This window comes from Psammomys obesus, unplaced genomic scaffold, assembly GCF_907164565.1.
Source record: "Psammomys obesus unplaced genomic scaffold, mPsaObe1.curated_primary_1811, whole genome shotgun sequence".
NCBI classification, from domain to species: Eukaryota; Metazoa; Chordata; class Mammalia; order Rodentia; family Muridae; genus Psammomys; species Psammomys obesus.
In genome coordinates, this window is record NW_026596046.1 from 31,335,028 (window position 1) to 31,352,093 (window position 17,066).

The 17,066-nt window shown below is 46.9% G+C and overlaps 1 protein-coding gene across 2 annotated transcripts in view; it reads left to right on the forward strand.

Moving 5' to 3' along the window:
• The window catches only part of Tenm4 (teneurin transmembrane protein 4), a 697,438-nt gene that overhangs the window by 270,859 nt on the left and 409,513 nt on the right, over window positions 1–17,066 (forward strand). For both annotated transcript variants that reach the window (XM_055623346.1, XM_055623347.1), the window contains exon 4: window positions 14,937–15,033. The gene's annotated coding sequence lies outside the window, so the exon portion shown is untranslated. The remainder of the gene's footprint in view (window positions 1–14,936; window positions 15,034–17,066) is intronic.

Consider the following 17,066-nt stretch of genomic DNA (forward strand, 5'->3'; position numbering starts at 1 on the left):
GATAGATAGATAGATAGATAGATAGATAGATAGATAGATAGATAGATAGATAAATACAAAGCACAGTGGACAGAGTGCCTAAGGAAGACCACCTGTGATCACCTCTGGCTTAGACAGATATGGACATGTGCTCACAGCACACAAGTACCTGCAGACACATACACACACACGTCTGTACACACACAGGCACAAGCATGCACATACACATGCTTCTCTACATGTTCATACACACACAACACATACATACACAAACGCACATGCATACACATGCTTACGTACATGCACGCACATACATACAACATTACACACACACACACACACCCATAAACACACACCCTCTCAGGACCGGGGAGGATGAGCCTTTGCGTTAGCTGGTGGATCCAATGAGGCTGCGTGTCACCTAGGGCAAAGATGCAGTACCACAAGAGGAGATGTGGTCCCCTTCATCCTCTGTAGGCTGGCCTGGGCGTGATCCCCTAGGGCCAGGTTTAACAGGTGCCAAATGGACTGGCAAGGGAGTCCCACCACAGAGGTGTATGAAGGCAGGCGAGAGTCTTGAGTCTGTGGTTAGTATACCCCAGCACTAGAAGGTTCTTCTGCAGCTGCAGAGACAGCTTCTCGGTTTCCAGGGTGATGAAGAACAGCCAGGACACCTCCCTGATGTCCTCCTCCTGTCTACCATGCACAGGCAGCAGAGCAAGATCGCCCACTCCTTGCTGCTCAGCTTGGCCTCAGTGCCACCACGCAGGGGGAAGTCTCCGGCCAGTGACAAGTGTCAGAGGGACAGCAGGTGTGATTCTTCATTTGGAATCTCTTTTGTGTCCAACATTAGTGCCCTAGCCGTAGTCATACAAACCCAGAGGGGGCCCAGTCTAAACAGCAGGTGGCTAGCCAGGCCTGAGCTTCTATTTGCATCACCCTCAAGCTTGTGCCAAGCCTTTCTCTGTGTCCCTCCCCCTGCCTAGGTGCCTATCCCCCCCCCCACAGCCATCATAAAGTCAGTGCATGCTTTCTAAAGTGTACACAAATGTGTGATTAACAGAAGTCATGAATCCCAGACCACCCAGTTCAATTGCCCCAGGCTGGGCCACCCTGGGCCGCTTTCTTACCCTTTCTGCGCTTCTTCACTAGAGATGAAGATAGGACTCGAGTCTCAAGGTTGCTTTGATGATGTGTGGAAAGTGACAGTCTCCGTGTTTGATACATTAGCTATAGCCTCCTCTTTGCCTACCTCGGGGACGTTAGTGGGTCGCTCGCAAGCCATAAGATGATTCTGCATTTCCTGCTGAAAAATGAGGACTTCACCCTTCTTTCTTCAATTCTGCTGTGAGCTCAGAATAGAATGCTTGGCGGGACACAGGTGACTGCTGACGGCGACTCCTTTTCCCCCGTATGACTTCCTGTGGGAGACAGCCAAACTCCCTGTTTTCAATGGGTGAGCTGCACGTCGCAGCTTCTAAGCTTGGCGTTTGTAAGCTGCCAAGGGTCAGTTGCATCGCCTTCTGCAGCCTCAGTTCCCCAACCTCAACCTCCTACTCCCCAACTTTATGTTCTACCTATGCTGAGCTGACTGGTATTCTTTCTGTGCACAAGAGTTTTGCCTCTTAACTATTGATCAAGTTTCTCCCATTTTGTTTTCCTGTCTGGAACTTCTTGGCCCACTCTTAACCTATTGTTCAGCCTAGAAAAAATTTATTCAGAAACTCCTATTCAGACTTTAGAACCCTGTTCTTCATTCTCTTCTGTGATGTGAATTAATCACTCCCAGTCTACAAAATTGAGCCTGACAGAGTGTGACCCCGCCACTTTCCTGATAACCCATCTGTTGGTGCCTCATTCTCCTCATGAATTATTTGAAGCAGGTTAACAGAGCGTGATGAAAATTGAGACTATATATATATGTCTGTGTCTGTGTCTGTGTGTGTGTGTGTGTGTGTTCACTTAGAATAGCTCAAAATAAGCAAGAACTCTACATCGTCGTGGCCCAAGTGATAATAAAAAGGAAAGCCCAGCACCGGGTGTCAAGCGCCACTCAGGACCTCCGAGACCAGTGCAGATGTTGTCAGTGATCACCCCCTAATGTGCAGTGGGACCTGCCCGGGCTCCAGTCACCGCTGAATCAGCATGAAACCGCGCTTGCCTGCGTGTAGTACAGAAGAGAAGGCTGATGTTCCACTGGCACTGAAGCCAGACAGGCTTGGCTTTCTTGACTCTTCTGGGTTATGAGACCTGAACAGGTGTCTTGCACTCTTTTGCCTCAGTTTCTCCACATGTGGCTCAGGGACGTTCAAAGGATGAAGTATCGCGACAAGCTGGAGAACCAGGCCCGGCATCTAGCACCAGAGTGCTCGGAGGCGGTCCTTCCGTTGGCCTCCCTGCCCCCCTCCCAACAGTTTCCTCTCAGCCCTTCTGTACAGATGGGGTGAGGGCTCTTCTTACCTCCCTGCAGAGAGAGAGCAGACTGCCTCCACCCAAGGATGAGGCTCTAGAGCCCATCAGGAAGAGGAACCTTGTTTTATACTGTGCTTTCTCAAAGCTCCACCGTAGCTCTCAGCCGCGCAGAGTCCTCTGTGTGGACCACACTTGCCTGACTATGCTGAGAATGATAGGGACTTCCCTCTGGGCTGCAGCCCATCAGCTCTTAGCTCTTTCAGCCAGCTCCACATAGTGGAGAGCCTGCTAGCTCAACCCTCAGTGCACAGAGAGACTGCACAGCCTCCAAGGGTAACCAGGGGTCCCCTGCTCATCTCTGAGACTGTTTCCTCACTTGCAAAAGGAGACTAATGAAGATTTGAGTTGATAAGTTTTGGGGCTCTAGGGAAGCCAGAACATAATGAAAATAATGCCAGTCATCCTGAGCGTTAGCTGAGACACAGGAGAATTGGAGAGAGGAGGATGATAATAAAAGCAAACACTCACATGACACCTTCAGCACTAGGCAAGTCTTAGCCCTGACAAAGCACTATTTGTTCCCCTCTTTCAAAGCTCTCTCCAGTTGTAATTAATTTAAATTCCAGCAATTCTGGAACGAAGGCATTATTATTACCCCTATTTTCCATCACAATAAGTGAAGTTAATTTTTTCTCACCACAAAATGGTGGACCAGTTCCTTCTGCTAGGTGGTGTGGTTTCAGAAGCCATTGTGACCTTGATCCCAAAGAAAAGTTCTCAGTGTGGCTGTACATCTGTTAGCCAGAGGGCATGCTCCCCCATCAGCCTGGACTCATCCCCTTCAGCCTGGAGTCTTCGTCGGCCTGCTGAAGAAGAGAACAGAGGGCAGAGGAGGAGAAATGAGACCCAGTTCAAAGCAGAGAGGAAAAGTTTGCTTTCTGTAGACCATCTAGAGGTGAGGCAGCTCATCTTCTTCCTGCCCACAGCACACACTCCACTTAGAGATTCTTGGTTTTCTAGCACTTTGTCTAGCTGCTGCCAGAGTTCTTGATGCTCCTTGCAATGATCTAGCCGGGCACAGTGGCACACACCTATAATCCCAGCGCTGGGAGGCAGAGGCAGGTAGATTTCTGTGGGTTTGAGGCCTGCCTGGTCTATAAAGCGAGTCCAGGACAGTCAAGGCTGCACAGAGAAAACCTGTCTTGAAAAAGAAGGAGGAGAAAGAGAGAGAAGAAGAGGATGGGGAGGAGGAAGAAGAAAATAAAGAAGAAGAGGAAGAAGAAGGAGGAGGAGGAGGAGAAGACGAAATGATCTAAGTTCTCCCTGTACCTTTACGAAGGCCCCACCATGACCAGTGTCTTTCTTTTTCATACAGGCTCTTCACTGGATGTAGTGTCCACTCTAACCCCCTGTGATCTCATTTTAAATCACAAATTACATTGCCAAAGACCCTACAAGGCTGTACTTTGGGGCTTTGAGTTGGAGAGAATAAGGAAGATAGAGGAGGCAAGAGTATGCCTCTGAGGAAAGTTTCTCCTCCCTGAAATAGAATGCAAAGGCAGGCACTTCCTCTTTCCATAGCCTGTAGTCTGTGCTGGCTTGCTGCTTTATTGGCACCCTACTGTGGCCAAGTGTAATGCATGAAATCCCAGCCAAGAGGCAAACTCTACTTCCCCAGTTTCTTCAGGAACCAGGGCTATCTCTCTCCCACTTTTTTCCATGTCCTGAAACATTTCCATAAACCCAAAGTCTGATGACAGTAACTCTCTGCTATAGATAGAGAGGGGAAAAATGGAGAACACCCAGCTTCTTTGCAAGGTCACAGCCCAGATGTTGCACTGATAGGCTCTGATCACAGCCACTGGCTACAACTCAGTTGACATATGTTTCAGCAAGAGACTCTGGGAAATGTAGTCTTTGGCTGAGAGGTCACGAGACCAGCTAACACTCAGGAAATGAAGGCTGGAGAGACCCCACTGAGGCACAGTAGACATAGTTTATGAGAAACACCTTGCACACATAAGAAGACAGGGAAATAATTGCTTTCATCTTCTGCTATCATATTGTTGACAATGTCCTTCATGGCGGCAAATATTCTCTGACTCTGTGGCCTGTCACTAATGTTTATTGATGCCAGGCTATCATGCCTGGCATCCATGAGCCCTCCTCTCTAGAAGGCCTTGTCCTGCTTTTCAGAGCCCAGCTCATCTGAGACTTGAGATCCTGGAGTAGAGAGGCCTTCCAGATGCCCTGCCTAGCTGCCACTGCTACACCATGCCATGGAATCTTTACCCCCAGGCACTGAGCTCCCTGCCCATGCTGCCTGCCTGCTTTTTTATGTGCGGCAGGAGTTTGTGGAAAGAATGTTCTGGCATTAGGGGGTGAAAGTCAAAACAGTAATTACAGGAACATCTGTTCCTGAGTGGAAAGCATGTCCCCAGCACACCAGGAGACATGCCTGCACAGCTCAGCAAGCTGATGTTCAAATGGAAGAGAATGTTCTGGAAGGGAGGGCTAATGGACCTAGCCAAGGGAGGCTCAGCTTCCTGGTAGGATGTTGTGGTGTGCTGAAGAGCAGAAAGGGAGAAATAATGGGGAAGGCAGAGAATGAATAAGTGAGTGAATGTTCATGGAATGCGAGGGAAAATAACTGAGAAGAGTGAATGAGTGAGCAGATTAATGAAAGGAGTAGATGAAAATGATAAATAAGATGAATCAAGGAATGAAAGAGTGAATGAATATATTAAGAAGCCCGTAAGTGAATGAATGGGTAAATATACGGTGCTGAAAATGTAGGGAAATGAATATGAGTGGATGAATGCAAGTGAGTAAATGAATGAATAAATCAACGAAGGAATGAGTGAGTAGGTGAGTGAGCCTGCGGTTCTGTCATCCTTCTGATCAAGTGGGACAGGCCAGGAGAGCGGTTTCAGTGGGAGGAGTATGGCGGTTCGTGGCTTCTCAGTACTGAGAGGAATGGCGGGGGCACCCCTCCCGCCTCCCATGCCACCGATGGGGAAACAAAGGACAGGTAGGATCGTAGAAACCATGGGGAGTAGACCTTGGAGACGATGGCTCTGTGATGGCGGGGAAAGTTCTTAGTGCTTTGCAGTTGCAGTTTCCCTATCTAGGTAGGGGTGGTGCCGCTCCTGCACAGGATGAGATCAAAGAAGGCCCCGTGGGCACAAACCGTTATCTTTGCCACATTGATCTGGTGTCCTGCCAACCAATGAGATCAGCAGGCAGGGTAGACTATGGTAAGATACAGGGAGAGAGGATTCCCAGACTTGGTTTAGTTGTCAAAGATTTGTTTCTTATTCTTGACACACACAAAGGTCACGCCCTACCCCTACCCAGTAGTTCTTGAGCTTTGCAGTCCCGGCTTCCAAAGTCATTGTGGTGGAGTGTCCTGGTTAGCGGCACTGTTTTGTTTTGTTCTATCAATTTGATATAAGCTAGAATCATGTGGAAGAGGGAGCCTCAACTGGAAAAATAAACGAAAACAAACAAACAAAAACACTTCCATCAGGTTTCATGGAGGCAACTCCATAGGAGATTTTATTGATTAATGATTGTTGTAGGAGAGTCCAGTCCACTTGGATGGTGCGGCCCATGGACAGGTAGTACTGGATGGTATAAGAAAACAGGCTGAGCAAGCCATGAGGAGCAAGCCTGTGAGCAGCACTTCCCCATGACCTCTGCTTCAGTTCTTAGCTCCAGGTCCTAATGAGTTCTTGTCCAACTTTCCTCCATGATGGGCTATAAACTAAAAGCTAAAATAAACCTCTTCCTTCCCAAGTTGGTTTTGGTCAAGGTTTTTATCACAGCGACAGGAAGAAAACTAAGATATGGAGGAGGTGTGGGATGGGTGCTGGTGCTCCTCAGGAGTCATGTGGATCCGGTCCATTTCCCGCACCTCATTCCCATCTCCAGGAAGATAAATGGGGCAGTGGCTACGCAGGAACAAACCACCTTAGCTGTACTGGTGTGTGGAGAGACATTAGCCATGGCCCTCTGGAGGTGACCATCAGAACAGAATTACTCAGCCATTAACTGAAGGCCCATGTAAATGTGTAAAAGGCTTAGTCTGTAGCCTGGAGCTACTGAAGGCTCCAGATTTTGAGGCAGAGAGTTAGCTAGTCCAGGACAACCTCTCTGCCAGCTTCTGGCTTTGCGTTCTTAGACAACTCATTCAACATCTGTGAACCTCATTTACTTTCTCTGTCAGACAGAAACAACAGGGATAACAGGAATAACAATAAATACATTGTTGGAGGCTTCACTGGGACATTGGGCTTAACACCAATATTGTATTGGTAAACCATAAAGAGGCAGGGAATTCTTATTCTGTTCACCTTCCCAGTTTGTCCCAGAGTCACTTCTCACTGATGGTCCAGAGTCACATTCCATATCCCAAGAGTCTTATAACCTCTGAGGTTCATCTTAGTAGTCATGTCAGAACAGTGGTGTGAGCCACTCTGATGTTCATCTGTGGACCAGGAGCCTCCTGACAGGAAACAAACAAGTCACTGAGGCCTTAGACTTGGGATGTCATGGCTGAGGCCCAACCCCAGTGCTCTTATGCTGTAACAAGGTCTTCTCTGTTTCTGCAACCTCTCGGGATTTGATAAACTTTATAGAAGGAAATAATGGTTTCTTCCTTGAGTGTCCTTGGGCCAAGCTTATGGTGCTAGGCATGTGTCTTATTTGTGACAGGGTATGAAGGTGAGTTTGTGTCCATGTTAGCTGCTGCATCCTCAGAAAGCCCACAGCAGTAAGCAGACATCGAGGATGCAGGTCCCTCTCTCTGAGCTCTCATCCAGATCTTATTATCTCAGTGTTTATGTCTTTAAAAATGCTATGTGTCTGCCATCCCACTGGACTCCAAACCCCTTGGAAGGGGTTATATTTGATCTTTGTGTTTCCTTAAATTCTTCCAAACGTAAGGCAGAGAGTCGATTGATACATTCATTAATGTATTGACTCTTATTTGCGTGTGTGTGCTGGACAGGCAGGTACTTCCTCAGACATCCACTGGAGGCAGGTACAGCGTAGACTACTGCTCAAAGACAAGAAGGATCCCCACGGAAGCACAGGGTGGGAAGAATCAGCCTTAGACCCAAGCCAGTCAGAACGTGTGAAGGGTTTAAGTCTTCAAGGACAAAGAGGATGTATTCAGTAATATGAGGGAGGAGGAAGAAGAAAGAAAGATACAGCATGTGTGTGGAGCACTAGAGTCCAAGAACCTTGCATATTCGAGGAGCTGAAAGCAGCTTTGGTGACAACATCTTACCTTTCAGCTTGTTCCTCTAAGATTTTTTAGGAAACGTGCATTATGCACAGCTCAGCATAGCCAGAGGGAAGACAAATCCCAATGGGCATCCCACAAATATCCCTATGACACATAGGATTGCTCTATAGATGACCGCAGGGTCCCAGCTAGCCCTGGCACCAAAGTAGTCTGATGAGCAGGACGGACCCAAATGTCTTTTTCTCAGGCTGCCAGCTGAGTGGAGCCTGTACAGTTCAAGGATGACCACTAGGCATTTCTTCTGAGCACAGTGGCTCTTCACTTCTTCTGGAAAAGGCCACCTACATGAGAAAGAAGCTCACCCCATGCAAAGAACCTGAAACATTCTCAGAGTTACATTAGTTCTATGTCAGGAGGCAAGTAGGTAGGATGGGTAACTTTGTAGATGAGGGAGGGGGAGGTAATGAATACAAAAAAGAGGAATCTGAGATCAGAGGCAAGAACAAAACTCCAATGTAACCCACATATATGTCACATATATGAAACCCAAGGCCAATATATTCTTAGATTAGGAATAAGGAAGGCAGGGAGGAAGAGAGAAAAAGAAAAAGGAAGGAAGGGGTGGGGAGGAAAGGAGAAGGGAAAAAGCAGAGTATCCAACTCTACTTGGAAACAAGCATCAAATGTTATTTAAACATCAAATATTATTAAAGTGGAAAAGTGGCTTCCGGAGCCCTACACAGTGCATTTTGATAGGTCGCCATTGCTCTAGGGTTAATATGAGGAAATGACATTCTTAAGAACCCATATTAACCTGTCTGTTGTTCTATGAACTGTGACAGCTGCATTTTACATCTTAATGGCTAACCATTTATTTCACGCCAAAGGGGGGAAAGAAAGAAAGAAAAAGAAAGGCGTTTTTATGTCCACAAAGCCAGAACTCAGTGTGGAAGCTTGGCTCCAGAAATAGGCTGTGAGGTCTCTGCCTGCTGTGTGCCCCTTTCCAAGAACCCAGACTCAGGTTTTCCCTTCATGGACCTCCTCTGCTTTCCTCTCTAAGATGCTATGGTCTGCTTGGAAGACAAACTCTCATTATCCAAGACTCCCTTGGATAATACTTAAGTCACAGGAGTAAATAAGGCATGGAAAGGCACCAAATGCAGGGGAGGCCAGAGAAGGGAGGGTCAAACCAAACCAGCTTCAGAAAAGGAGTTGACTTACATAGAAATGTCCTTAGTAAGATTTTTGCTAAGCACCTATTAGATGCCACATGTTGCTATAGAAATATCAACAAAATAGTAGTTGATGAGCTCACTGTGTGCTCACTCCTGGAAGACAGATGTGATTCTGTCTGCTCAGAAGACTGATATTCGAGTCAGAGGTAGACACTGATTACAGAACCTCTCCTGCAGGGTCTGGTGACACAGGCCTAACATTCCCAGTGTGGGAAGCTTGGCAGGATTGTGAGTTCAAAGCCAGCCCGGACACCTTAGCAGACCTTATTTCAAAATAAAAAATAAAAGAGTATGGAAAGTACCATGGCAGAGCACTTGCCCAGGAGGCCCTGGGTTCAATCCTTCGAGTTAAAAGTATTTTAGAAAGTCGGTGAATCTGTATGTGATCACAGGGCTCTGAAGAATAGGGTGAGAGGATGGACATTCTGGTGTGTGAGCATAGTGAGGCTTCTCCAAGCTCTCGATCTAAGTGAGACTGAGAGTGGAGAGAGGGTGAGTGCCTTTCTGAAGAGAGAGGAGAGAGCCTTTGTGTCTTTGGATGGAGCCATGGAGCAAGTAATAAATGGGGAGATGTTTGTGAGCAATCTTGAACACAGAATTCAATCTCTCCAGTTCTTCTCATCTTCCAAAGCTCTTCAAGCCCACCATTGTTGGCTCTGAAAGCTGTCAGGAAACTCAGTCAGCTCCATGGCACTAAAGTTCTCTTAGTTTACTGGAGACCAGTAAGGAGTGGCAGTGAAAGCCAGGGGTCTCATTTAGGTGTGGCAATCTAGTCACGGGAGAGGAGGGGCTTCTCGGTGCACATGCACAAGTCTGAGTGACAGAGCACTGGGGCAGGTAGCAGGACTGAGCGTGAGGGCAATGTGAAAATGTTAGTTCGGTGCCTGGCACAGGACGGCTGCTGAGGGTATACTGCCTTTCTTCCCTCCCTGTGAAAAGCACTTCTTTATTCCATGTAATAACTCCTGGTTGCCTCTTTTCACCTCCTGTATCAGTGGTTTGGGAGATGTGACTTGTTTAACTGGACATGCCATAGGACCTTGGTCAGATAAAGTCTTCAGCTGAAAGAAATACTTTGGGAGATGGGGGGGGGGGCATAATAGGGGTTGCTCAGTCAGTAATGTGCTTGCTGTACTCGAGGGTCTGAGTTTGGATCCCCAGCACCTACATAAGAGAGGCAGCCTATGCCTGCAATCCCTGAGCTTGAGAGGCAGAGACAAGGGGATCCTGGGAACTTGCTAGCTGTCCTGTCTGCACACAGCAGGGACCTCTGGCCTCCGCGTGCATATATACCCATGTGTGCAAATACACATGTACAAACATACACACACAGGCGCGCAAAAGAAAGAACTCGACAGAAATCTATTATGCATTTATGAAAACCCCTTCCACACACACGTCTCACTTCATCACCAGAGCAGTCTTGTGACGTAGTTACTCGTTATGACCGTTTTATAAAAAGTGCTCGGAGGGCTTGCTCTTCCTGGCACATGTAAGGAGTGAAAACCCAAACACAGTTCTGCTCCCAGCCCACACCTGTCTTCCTTCAGCTGCATGGCCTTAATGGCATGGCCTGCACCATTCTCTGTTGAGCCTCTCAAGAAACATCACATGTAGGCTTCTGCCGGTTCCAAGGCAAGCTGAGTGAAGACATCTTGAAAAACATGTTTAGTATTTCTAGAGGGAATCCCTCCATGAGATTAGTTTCTGCTATGTTTGGCTTAGTACAGGCTAATGCTTGTAGATAAATTTAAGGCTTGTGGCTCCCCTTTCTTCCATAGCGAATGCCTTTGGGTTTCCTTGTATATAAACAGGGTGATTTTAGGCATCTTCCTTGTTACTAACTTGGACGCTGTTGGGGGCTTTATCTGCAAAGTCATACTTCCCAGGGACAGCAGAACCCAGAGTCCCTGTCCCCTCTCATGGTACATCCACTGACCAGCAAAAGATGGAGGCCTGCCAGCATGGAAATGATGGCTTTGGAAGGGGGCTGAAGGAATGTGGCTGGCTCCTAGCCTCTTCTTTTCCCTTCCTACTGGAAGGTTGTGTTCATTTAAGCTTTGAAACCAAAAATAAATCATTGTAATCCATTTGCTAATTATACCATGTGAAGTTCTAGACGCTGTAAATTGCAGCTGCGATATATCTAGATGAAGTTTGGGGAGTTTATTTTTAGTGAGACCGAAAGTGCTTGGTTTCCTGAAGGCTTCATTTGCCATTCTGGGAGGGGACAGGGAGCTGCATGGACGCGTGCTGCTTGTCCTGCCTGCTTGTGCCTCTGGTTGTTGTGACTCTACCTGAACCCCTCTACCTTCCAAGTTCTGACTCTGATCTTTTGACTGTGGGAACTGAGATGTGTCTGAATGTAAGTTTCCAAGGCTTAACTCACCTGGAGAGCGTCAAAAAACAGCTCATGGACTTGTGAGCCACAGTGCACAGGCTTTCCGTAATTTCATGCCCAGAGGAAACATCAGCCTCCTTTTGGGCTCTTCATCTCTTTGGATGGATTTGGTATTTATTTAGCACTCAGTATTTGCATTTCCATCCACCCAGACTTGCACTTGATGATTTTTGGATGCCAATGCCATCTTGTTTCTGTCACTTACTGACGTGTGAGTACCAAGCCCCAGGTTTGGTTCTGTATGCATCAGGAGTGAACTGACTTCGCCTCTGAGCCAAGAACCCACCACAGAGGGAGATAAGGGCTGCAATGAAGATGCTGCAGCAACTCTTGAACTGTGACCTTCCTGATGGATGATGGAATGCCAAGTGTGACTTAGCTAGCCAAGACACTCTGGAGTGCAAGTGGGTTCATTTATACCTCTTAGGGCAGGAGAAGCCGAATATCTCAAGAATGAGGAGGCATTTGAGTGTGGCTTGATGTGTAAATAAGATTCTAAAATGTGGCAATTAGAAATTGACAAGACCTGGTTTAGTAACCTTGGCAACTGTTCTGGCCAGATCATGTGACTGTCATCCATGCTCAAATGCTGAGCAGAACTCCTCCCTTCCCCAAGCACCATGACTTCTAGTAAAATTTCTTCCACTTTAACAGCACCCTGGAATAGTGCTTCCAAGAGTGAACATTGAGAAAAAAAAATCTTTAGGACTGTTGGAGAGATGGGCCATCACTTGATGCTCTTCCAGAGGACCCCAGTTCCAATCCCAGCACCCACATGTAACATACAAGCACCCCTGACTCCATTTCTAGAGAATCCAATGCTCTCCCTGACCTCCATGGGTCCCAGACATGCATGCAGTAGAACATCCATACACGTAAAATAAATAAATGAATGAAATAAGAAACAGCAATGATCAAAGAGAGAAAGCAAACCAAGTTAAAAAAGAAAAATTCCTTGAGAAGAAATCCCTTTGTTTGGCTGCTTCTAGGATTTAGACTTGTGAAAAAAAACAGTCTTCTCTGTATGTGGAGTTCCTAGAGGGAAAGAGACCAATGGGGAACCTAGTTAGGAGATTTTTCACCATGAGGGATGGGAGTAGTTTCATTGAGTAGGTCTGGCGAGAGCACTGAGAAAGGATAAATAAACTGAGTGTGGACCACTGCGTGGTTTGCAGACCAGAAGCCTTCTGGGCGAGGTGAAGGGAGGCATATGTGGTACTGTGGGGAGGTGATCATCCCAGAGGCCAGGAACTAGGAGGGTGGCAGCGGAGCCCACATTCTCTGGATTAGATAGAACTCGGAGTTTGGCTCCTAATCTGCCACATCTCAGATGAGTGGTCCCAGGACTCTACAACACTTAGGCTACCTTTTTTTTTTTTTTCCTCATCTGGAAAATAGAAACAGTAATATCTACCTCTGGTGGTTATTGCGCAAATAAAGGGCCAGTAACTGGCATGGACTTAGTGTGAACTCCATAACTGGTGGCTGAGGGTTACTGTTCTTTTTGAAATGATTATCATGAGATTAAGGAAATTCAAGTTCAAACCACAGAGACTTTATTCGAAGGTAGGAAGAGCCAGGAGAAGTAGGTGGCATAAATGCTGAGGAAGAACAGTTTCCAGACAGATGGGTGGCTGCCATGGTGGATGACTCAGAGAGGCCACAATGATAATTCTCAGAGTCATCATCCCTATCCCGAGGAGCACACTGTGAGGGTGAGAGCCACACCACAGTGATCCGTGAAGAGCGAGCGTAGGTGTGGAAGAGAGATACCGACAGCTCTTTCAGCTCATCTTCCGAGGGGAAAAGAGCATGACGTGGGGGAGGGGACAAGGTCACGGGAAGGGCGTGTGCCAGAGGAATATTTCTGGGACTCTGTCAGCTCAGAGCGGCTCTGCTCACCACCCACTCACCTGACCCCAGCCCTGTTCCAGAATCACACCTGCCAAGAGATTGCCTCTGAATTTACCTCCTGTAGCTGTATATTAAAATCTTGACAGAATGTAATCTCGGAAAGAAGCAGGTTGGAAAGGAGGGCAGCCGTGCAGGTGATCCTGAGGGCGGATCTCGGGGACAGTGAATGAGAGGTTCTATCTGAGCAGGGCCCAGAGTGACAAGAGGAAGGCCTGGAGAGATCTGAGTTCCCCTACTCAGGGCAGAGTGACTAACTGCATGCCACCGGGTCAGGAGTGGTTTCCCTTCACAGTGTCCTACCCCCTACCTTTCTGACTGACACCTCAGCGTCTGTTCAGACAGACTTGCTAAGACCCCGTGACAGTTGTGATCATTTTTTAGAAACTTCAAATGCTTGGTGAACACAAGATACTGCCAGTGATAACATTATAAGCAAAAGCTAGCCTAACCTTGCACTGCCGTCTCTTGTAGTGTTTTTGTTTTGTTTTATTGTTTGTTTGCCACCAGAACTAAATGTAATTTGGAGCTATGTGGGGTGTGTACAGCCTCTTTCTCCAGTAAGGAAATGGGAGTGTAGAGGGGTCTGAAGGAAATTGGCCTGAGAGGGGTTAGGCTAGAGTACCCAAGTCCTGAGTTTAATCTCCTCCCAGCACACTGGAAGTGGAAGCAGGAGGAATAGGTGTTAGAGGGCATCTTCAACCACATTGTGAGTTTGTGGCCAGTCTGGGTTCCATGAGATCCTGTCTAAAGAAAGAGGGATGAGGGTTGGAGGGAGAAAGGCAAAAAGAAGGAAGTGCAGGAAGCAAAAAGGAAACTGGCCCAAAATCACACAGAAAATTCATAAACATCCTAAGCACACACGAAACATTTACAAAAGCTGATTACGTATTGGTCCATAAAACATTTCCCAGTAAATTTCAAGTAATCAGAATACTAGAGACCGAATTTTCTCACCACAATGCAATTAAGCCAAAAGCCAATCACAGGAAGATGACAAGTTTTTGTTTTGTTTTGTTTTCAGTATGAGAGATTTTTTTTTTTTTTTTTTTTTTTTACAAATATACTACCAACTCACTCATGGGTCAAAAAGAAATGACAATAGAAACCATAAAATAGTTGCAAATGAACAATCAAGGAAATATTAAATATCAAAAGTTGTGGAATACAGCCAAAACAACACTTAGAGGAAAATTTATGGTCTTCAGTGCTTATATTACAAAAAAAAGAAGAGGGCTAAAAATTAATGAATGGCCTATGTACCCAACTTAAGCACAACAGTAGTCATCAATCAACCAGCATAGAGCTGACGGCAGGAGCTGAGCCGGAACTCCGGCCGTAGATCCAGCTGGCCCGGCACCCCTCATGCACATTTCTGTACCGCAAACATGGCTGCAGTGCTGCGTCTCATAACACGCTCAGTGCCTGGAAACTGTGTTTCTCCCCCAGAGTTGAAGAGGCAAGCCTACAAGGCAACTCTGTATCAAAGTGCGATGATAACATTCCTTGGTCCATCCTTTCCGTTCATTCAGTCCGTATAGCTTGACTGGGCGCTCAACCCGACCGCCGCTACCTTCGTAGCAAAACCCAGCCTCAGCTTAAGGCTACTGTAATGCCGTTGCTCCTTCAGCCCACCCCTCCCCGTTGCTCCCGCACCACCCCTCAGCTTCCAGAATCTTCTCTGACACTTGTAAGAAAAGCAGTCCTCACCAGCAATGACTGATTTCTCTCTTGTCTTTTCCAACAGGTAGACTGAAATTACCATGTGTCCGAAGTAAAGTTGCGTACTTCAAGGGTTATTTGAAGGACTATTCTTAGACCCTTTTAAGAAGATTTTTTTAAAAGTGAGTCAATTTTTTTTTCACTTCAGAGTATTCATGACTTAAGTTAATGTGCTTCCTCCCACCCCTACCCCACCCCCACCTCTTAAATATGCACTAATAGGGTAACTTCATCTCCATTTATTTTATATTAAAGGTTTTTTTCCCCCTAAGAACAATGAGCAGGGGATATGCGTTTATTGCTGTGATGATTTGCATATATTTCATGGGCTTATGGAATTTCAGAGATGAAAGGGTGTTAGAAGCGTGGAGCCTTTTCTCACTGTCAGAGTAGAGAGATTCCCCTAGAAGTCTGGGCTAGACCTGGAGAGCTCCTGGAAGTACTGGGGAAGCTGGTGTCTGTCCATTCTCAAGCCTTTTAGAGCATTCTCTCAACTACCTCATTCAAAATCCATTCCTCCTCCTCCTCCTCCTCCTCCTCCTCTTCCTCCTCCTCCTCCTCCTCCTCCTCCTCCTCCTCCTCTCCCTCCTCCTCCTGCTCCCATCCTTCCAAACCCACTAGACAATCCTAACCAAGGTTATGCAGCAAGAACACATGCCCCGCCCCCGACCATCCTTGAAATTCCTTGTTCCTCCAATAACTCCACATAATTTCATCTCCAGGACAAGTCCTGCTCAGCTCATCTTTCAAACCCAGCAAATATCACCTTAAAAATGGAGCCAGACTGGAACACAAACTGCAGGGCACCTCAGGGCCCTGTCAGGCAGGAGGGACGGTGAGAGGCAAGCCTGGGTGCTCATGCCAGTTTTGTTCATGCTGAGCTGGCAGGAAAGCTGCTGCGTTGTTCTGAGCTTATTGAAGAGGAGATGGGTGGAGAGGATCCCACAGGTGCCGCTCCTTCCCTCTGTCTGGTTTGGCCGACTCGCAGTAAGGAGGTTGCGGCCTCAGGCACTGGAGGGAGTCAGGACTCACTGGTCAGCGGGACCTGGGTCTAGTGTTGGCTTTAAGGCTTGCTCACTGTGGATGTGGCTTTACACCGTTAATTCTCATCTCCAAATTTCCTTCTCTTCACTTGTGCAATGGTTGCCTGTCGGGGAGGCTCTGTGTTGGGATGATGTGCGCATGGCACTTGGTGCACTAGGAAAGTCCTGTGAAAGTCCTCGAGTTCATTAACTAGTGATAGAATTACTTACCTCTGGCTATAAAAGAGGACAAGAGGTGGTGGTGACTATAACTTTTAAAAAGAGGAACAAGAAGATACAGCATGCTTATTAAGCATAAAAAAAATGTTCACACCTGATAAACTCCCACGCACCCATGACCCCAAACCAAGGAAGTGGATGAAGTTAAAACTCAGAATCTCACAAGGGTAGATTGATTGCTATGGAAACACATAGTTGAAAAGGAAAAATGAAGGTGGGTTCCAGAGCTGTGTAAACTCTCCTGCCCCATAGCTGGGGTCACAGCTCTAGTCATGGGCAGCAAACTCATGGCCCTGGAATGAGGGTCCTAGACTAACAGATCAGGGACCGTGTAAAGCATCATGAATTTATGTATATTTAGAAGGCTATTGGGAACAGCAGAGGAGATACTGAATGGGAATGAGAGTTGTAAACTGTAAAATGCCCCTCACTTTGTGCTTTTGAATTATACATGTATTGGGGACGCTTAAATGTTTTCAAAGCAGCACAAGGTAGAATTCAGATGTGTGTGTGATGATTTACTGTTTGGATGCAGCCCATAGACATTTTAGAAAACCAGCAGTCTGTATACATGTATGTACACATGTCTGTGTGTGCAGATGTTGGTGCCTGTGCCTGCAGGGGTTTGTATGTATTCAAGAGAACCTCCAGTCCTTTGAACACGACCAGTCTCCACACAGTGTCTGGTTCCTGCCAAGAAGTATAACCCGGGCCATGAAGTCAGTCAGTGTGTCTATAGCCAGCTCTGTCAACTGACCTCCCTCCATTATCTTGAGTCACCCTATTTGACAAGAGTGACACTGCCCTTGCCTTTCTGAATCTTCTAATCGGTGGAGAAAGCTACTCTGAAGAGTTGGGGGCTGGGGAGACTGCTTGGAAGGGCCCTTCACCTA